The sequence below is a fragment of the Octopus sinensis genome, linkage group LG20, assembly GCF_006345805.1.
Source record: "Octopus sinensis linkage group LG20, ASM634580v1, whole genome shotgun sequence".
Classification (NCBI taxonomy): domain Eukaryota; kingdom Metazoa; phylum Mollusca; class Cephalopoda; order Octopoda; family Octopodidae; genus Octopus; species Octopus sinensis.
Window position 1 is genome coordinate 29,739,815 of NC_043016.1, and position 7,773 is coordinate 29,747,587.

The window sequence follows — 7,773 nt, forward strand, 5'->3', positions numbered from 1 at the left end:
ATGTTATGATATCAAGCTAATTATGATATCATTAATTAAGTCTCTTTCGCTAATGGGTTACGTTAAAAAGCGGTAAGCCATCGCAGTCGTTTCCACGTCAGACAAAATGCTTACTGACATATCTTCCAGCCCTTTCATATTCTAAATCCAAATTCCACCGAGGTCAGTTTAGCTGGTCATCCTTGATAAAACTGTAGAGTATCGGCTGAGTCTGGAGGGGTGGGTGGGTAGGGATCAATGTAATCAACTTATCCACTTCCCTAAAATTGCTGGCCTTGTGTACTAAAATTTGAAACTGTTAGTATCTTATGTAATGATATTACCATCTGTATTTTAATAACATATCTTAATAGAAGCACAGGGAACATGGATAATCACACACACACACACACACATATCTAATTATTTACTTGTTCATTTTTATGTTCGTTTAACCCCACCCCGCACCCCCACCCCCACCCATCCCACATACTATCATGGATTAAATGGTTATATATTATTGGGACATTACTTTTACAGTCAGATGCCTTTCTTGTTCCTGTTACTAATCCTTACTCGATTTCCAACTTAAGGCATCTTATTTCACATTATTTCTTTGAATGTGCAAAGGCCAGAAGATGGTGGTGGTGGTGGTGGTGGTGGTGGTGGTGGTGGTCGGTGGGGGGGAAGAAATGACAACAACGTCACTTGGAAATTTTGTGAGAAATGCAAAAGCAAACAAACACGCAAACACAAATTATGTGCATGAACACACATGCAAAAACACACACAACATAAACATGCTTGTAAATATAGACACACAAATGTACATGTGCACGCGCGCGCGCACACACACACACACACACACACGTTCATAAGAAGCTTCTTATTAAAACATGGAAAGATAAAAAGCCAAATTTACCACCAGCAGAATCCGAAACCAAAAAAATACAAACTGTTAACTTATGCAAAAACATTTTGGTTGGTTGTCCTCTTCTTTTTATCATTTCATCATAATAATAATAATATGCTATTATTATTATTATTATTATTATTATTATTGTTATTAGGATGAAATGTTTAAGAAGCTCACTTTTGCAACCATGAGGTTTGGAGTTCAGTTCCATTGCATTGCACTTAGGCAAGTGTATTCTACTATAGCCCCAGGTCAGCCAAAAGCCATGTAAGTGGGTTTGATAGATAGAAGCTAAAAGAAGCCCATTACATCCTTATATATATATATATATATATAATATATATATATATATATATATATCTTTGTGTTTGTATTCTTACTGGTTGACAACTGGTGTTGGTTTATTTACATCCCTGAAGCTTAGCAGCTCAGCAAAAGGAGTCCATTAGCATACGTATCAAAATTAAAATGCATAAGAACGAACCGAGATTAATTTGTTTGGCTAAGCCCTTCAAGGTGGTGCCCCAGCATGGCCATAGCCCAATGACTAAGACTAAAGAAAGATGAATAGAAATAATTGCTTCTGATGTAGGCTGAAGGTTAGAAATTTGAGGAGTTGTGGGGATCAGTCAATGAATCAAGCCTAGTAGATGACCATTACTTTATTTTATTGACTTTGAGAGAATTCAAACTGGGAATGTAAAGGCCCTTAAACACCATAGGACACTTTTACCAATGCTTTGGCAATTTCACCAACTTCGCCTTTCATCCTTTCAACATAGATAGAATAAAGTACCAGACAAGTACTAGAATTGGTGGTATTCATTTAGCCTACCCTTAAAATTGTTAGCCTTGTGCCTATAGTAGAAAGGATTTTTATTATTATTATTAAGGTGGTGAGCTGACAGAATCATTAGCACACTGGGTGAAATGCTTAGCAACATCTACCTTTACATTCTGGATTCCAAGGTTGACTTTACCTTTCATCCTTTAGGGATTGATAAAATAACTACCAGTTGGTCACTGGGGCTGACTAACCCACTTCCCCAAAATTTAATATTATTATAATTATTGTTATTAATACAGTGACAAACCTGGCAGAATTATTAGAGCATTAGAAGAAATGCTTAGGAATATTTCTTCCAATTCACTACATTCTGAGTTCCAATTCTGCCGAGGTTGACACAGAGTTGTTCCCCACTCCTCTCAAAAATGCTGGCCTTATACCAAAATTAAAAAGAATTATTATTGAAACAGCAAGCTGGAAGGATTGTTAGCATGCTAATGACAAAATGCAGAGCAGCATTTCATATGGCTTTACATTCTGAGTTCAAACTACACTGAGGTTAACTTTGCCTTTCATGTTTTCAGTCGAGTGCTGGAATCAAAATTTCAGGCCTTGTACCTTTAGTAGAAAGGATCATTATTATTATATTAAGGTAGCAAGCTGTCAGAATTGTTAGCAAGCTTGCCAAAATGCTTAGTGGCATTTCATCTGTCTTTTACGTTCTGAGTTCAAATCCTGCTGAGGTCAACTTTGCCTTTAATCCTTTCAGGTGAAACACTGGGGTTGATGTAATTGATTAGTCTCCTCCCCACAAATTTCACCTATAGTAGACAGCATTATTATTATTTAGGGTGGCATATTGTCAGAATCATTGAAGCATCAGACAAATATCTTTTTGGTATTTAGTTTAAGCTCTTTATGTCCTAAATTCAAATGCAGAAGCTTAAGATGCATGAAATAAATACCATTACCACTTCTTCTTAAATTTTTAGTCTTGTGCCCAAATTTGAAATGATAATGATAATAATTATTATTATTATTATTTGAAAATAATGAACCAATATTTAAGAGGAAAAAAAAAGAAGTCTATATTGTTATAATGATAAAATCATGATTTATTACATTGCCATAAGAAGGTTAGGCATTATGTTTTATACGGAAGGAATGACATTAGTTGATTCAACACCAGTAAATTTAAGTTATTTTATTTTATCAACTCAAGCACGATGAAAATTGAGTTGCAACATTAAAGAGGTACAATTAGAAATGCCTATGTGGATACCTCCACTGAAACAATATCAAAGTGGTATTATCACATTCATGTATTACATGATAAGTGACATATTCTGCAAAGTAGTTGCTGGTTGTCTGCACTTCTGTTTCAGCTTTTAGCTGGAAACAGAGAGTCATGCTTTTTGAGGAAAGGTCCGACTGTCACAACTTCTTGTTTTTCCCTCCCCTTTTCTTCCATTATGAAGTTTGCATCTAAGACAATAGTAATGTTACTACAAGCAATGACAACAACTGCTACAACTACTACTTAAATTAACTACCACAGTAAAACTGAATGAATTCAGCGGTCATGTGGACAAGGTGCTACCAACTTCTTTGCAAGATTCTTGAGTTCAAGCCCAGTTTCTGTGGTGTTTGTTTTTTGGGGGTAGGGTTGTTTGTTTACTGCTATGTCATGTCATAATCTGTAGTAATCACAGTAACAGAAAAGGATAAGACTAAAATCCACAAAAGAGAGAGTGAGAAAGATTCAGTTGTCAGAATATAGGGATGGGGATTCCTGTAGCTTGAGAATAACACCTCCACAACTGCTACTATGATGATTATAATAATCAGTTCTAATTTAGGGTACAAAACCAACAACTTGTAGTAGAGATGGGTTTTACTCAATACCAGCAACCTCAGTACTTGACTGCTACTTTTTTTATTGAGCCCTGAGAGATGAATGGTAAAGTTGCACTCTGCAAGATTTGAACTCAGAATATAAACAGCTTGAAGAAACACTGCAAGGAATTTTTTTCCTTTTTTCTGACTCTCAGATGATTCTGCCAATGCAACAATGTAAGAAAAATTCAAAGACAAATTACAAAATAAGATGACGGTGGTGGGAGGTTTATATAACAAATACTTAAATTTAGCTGAAGATTATTATTAAATTGAAACCACAATGATAAATATTAAATGCATTCGTATGTGTGTTTATATATATATATAAATATATATATATATATATACATATACATACATACTATTTGCTTTTCCATGCTGGCATGGATTGGCCAGGTCTTCTGAAGCAGTGTTTTATGGCCAGATGTTCTTCCTCTTGCCAACGCTTTTGGTTACCTCTTAAAAACAAGCAGGGTAAGACATTGTATACCTGAATGTATTTATATATATATAACAACTAAGCATACAATACATCTGCTCTTTAGTGGAATGACATTTATTTTTAAAGCATACCTTTTTAAAAGAAAAAAATTAAATAGCTGAAATGATAAATTATGCACACAAGCATATATATATATATATTAAAATTAAAGGGCAGTGATCTGGCAGAATTGTTAGCGCACTGGGCAAAATGCTTAGCGATATTTCATCTCCCATTATGTTCTGAGTTCAAATTCCGCCGCAGTCGACTTCGCCCTTCATCTTTTCGGGGTTGATTAAATAAGTACCAGTTATGCACTGGGGTCGATGTAATCGACTTAATCCCTTCATTTGTCCACTCTGTGTTTAGCCTCCTGTGGGCAATAAAGAAATATACATACATAAGGATTTTGTTTAGGCATAGCAATACTAATAACCTAGTGTTAGAACTCAATGCACATATGCTTCAGAATAAAGCATTAGTAGAGTACAGAGCAGTAATAAGAAATTAAATAAATGACAAAGGAATAGGAATTACATATGCAAGTTAGCTGTATGCTGATGTATTTGTTACTGTAACTCTTGTTTCCTTATCATTTATGTAATTTTATATATATATATGTTATTTAATAAATACAGTATATGTTTTTATGAGGCACAAGATGTTATAAAATGCTGTCTGAGTTGTTTTCATTGCATAAAGCTATTAGTAGCTGATAAAGATACACATTGCGTTTATTAAATAATTTGTATCTCTCACAAAATGGAGTACTTTTTTTTTGTTGATCTTACCATCATATATATAGTGTATTGTAATAATAATAATAGGGAATATTATTCCAAACTTACTGGGAAAAATTCAATTTAGTAATACTAAATCAAATTTCACAATATATAATATATATATATATATACACACACACGTACACATGCATACATATTACTAGTGATGACCCTCTTGAAGCTGTCGTCTGCATATAAGTGCACTACATGTGGTAACACCTGTCCTATACCTGTTAGGGAGTGTGGTGCTTACACGCACATGATGGTTATGTGAATTGCTGATTTTTAAAAAAATTCTTTTCTTGCAGTTAGTTTTTCTGTGTGTGTTTTACATCACCATTGACTATAGTTGAAGGCCAACAAAATTTGACCTTTCATCAGACCTTCACATTAGGTGACTTTTGTATCATTTCAACATGTGCCTCAGCTGATCATTGATCATTCTGTCTCATCTTTTGCACCTTCCCTGCCCTCGTCCCACACACACTGTATTTGTCTAAGACATGTTTCAGTTGCAGATTAGGATAAAAACTGCCTTAAGATGTCTAGTCATAGAAAAACTAATAGTTGAATACAGTGTATGATTGTTAAGGAAAAAACAGTTATATATATATATATTCTTCTAATATAAGGATAAAATTTTATTTAAAAATTTTATCAGTGACCAACATATGAAAAATACCTTTTAAGGGGGACATTAATAATACAATTATAAATAAGGGCAAAAGAAAAAGTTTTTTTTGCCACTATGCGGAAAAATCGACACTAAATCATCTAACCACATAAAATATTTTCATAATTGTATGTGTGTGTATATATAATATATATATATAATTTATTCCATAACTGTAAGTTCAAGAAAATCTATTTTGTTGTATTCCTAGCTGTGGATTAATCCTCTCACTTGAAGTTCTTAATTCATAGTAATCTGGGATATATTCCTTTAGACAGCTCACTTCCATGAATATATATATATACATATATATATGATATGGTGCATATCTATAAAAATGTACACAGGAACATATAGTTAAGACACACATAAGCAAAATCATGAACACACATTCACACAAATATATAAATGCCTGCAAGCATGCTTGTGCTATTTCCCAAAAGGATATGATCATAGTACTTGATGACCATCTCTATTGATTGTGGCCTCGTGATTATCAAGTAGTAATTATGTTGACCTTTTATACACACACACACGTGTATGAATAGCTTTTTGTTTCTCTGAATAATTAAATTACATAATTATTTGATAGCATCATTAATTACCTATTATGATGATGATGATTTTTAAGACAACTTATGGTGATGATTATTGTGATGGCGGTGGTGGTGGTGACGACAACAATGTTAAACAATTTCATTTTAAATTTTGCATTTTTTAATTACTTTTAATTATATTTTATTTCATTTTTTTTTTCTTTCCTGTCACTTGTATATCCTACCTGGCTATCATTACTACTGTTCATTTTTTTTTGGTAATTTTTTTGGGAGGGCGGGTGTTGTGTATTTTTTAATGCAAAAAATGGAAAATAGTCTAAAAATACAAAAAAGAAATTAACCCCTTTCCCTGCTCCTTTCTCCATCTCCCAGCTAAACTATATGGATAATATTGATAAATTATTAAAAAGTAGTAGTAGTAGTAGTAGTACTTATAATAATAAAAATAACCCTTTCTGCTATAAGCACAAGGCCTGAAATTTGGGGGAGGGAGGTAGTTGATTACATTAACCCAAGTACTTAATTGGTACTTATTTTATCGACCCCACCCCCCTCCCAGAATAAAAAGGATGAAAGCAAAGTCGACCCTGGCAGCATTTGAATTCAGAATGTAGCAACAGACAAAATACTGCTAAACATTTTGCCTCGCACGCTAACAATTCTGCCAGCTCACTGCCTTAGATAATAATAATAATAATAATAATAATGGCTTCTAATTTAGGCACAAGGCCAACAATGCTTACAGGAGTTTAGTCAACACTTCATTGACCCTGCAGAGTTGACCTTTGGTATTTGAAGTCTTAACATTCAGAGTTAGAATCCCACCAAGGTTGACATTTTCCTTTCATCCTTTCAGGGTCAATAAAATAAGCATTTGTTGAGCACTTTGATGGGATCAATGCAATCAGCTTCCCTACTTCTCTAAAAAAAATTCCTGACCATGTGCCAAAATTAAAAAGAACTATTTTTATTATTGGTTAAAATTATAATAGTGAGACTAGTTTTAATTGCAATGATAATTTTTGATGATTAGTTTTTTTCCAGTCAGTGTCTGCTAATAGATATCTATTCTTCTCCTTCCTCCTCACATTCAACTCAACTAACTCTCCATTCTCAATCCATTTTATTTTATCTTATCATCATCATATATTTCCCTTTTACCCTTTTTTAAAATTTTCTTTGTCAGTGACAACATAATTCTTCAATTATTTGCTGCTGCTGTGGTTGTCTAAGTGTATGTGTGCATATACACACACACACATGCATATATTTATTTGTATGTATGTTTGCATGTGTTTATATATATGTGTGTGTGTGTTTATATGCCATTTCGCCTGTTGCTCCACTCCTACAAGAATGTATGTATGTTTCCCTTATGTTGCTGCTCTATGCTAGCTTATATCACATTTATGTCATTCCCTACAGAGCCGACAATAGATGGCTGGCTGATGGCACCCGTCCCTTTAGTGAGGAGGGAAAGAAAATTCTCTGGCCACCCTCAAGACTGTCTTATTGCTTTCACAACATTACACTGCTATTGCCCAACACCATCCCATGCACGCACACACATACACATGACAATGTCTACTTGACATTATTAAGACAACCAGTTAATATTATGAGGGCGGTGGATTGACAGAATTGGTGATGCTTTAGACAAAGCACCTTGTAGTAACTGGTCCCAGAAACCTTTTTCATT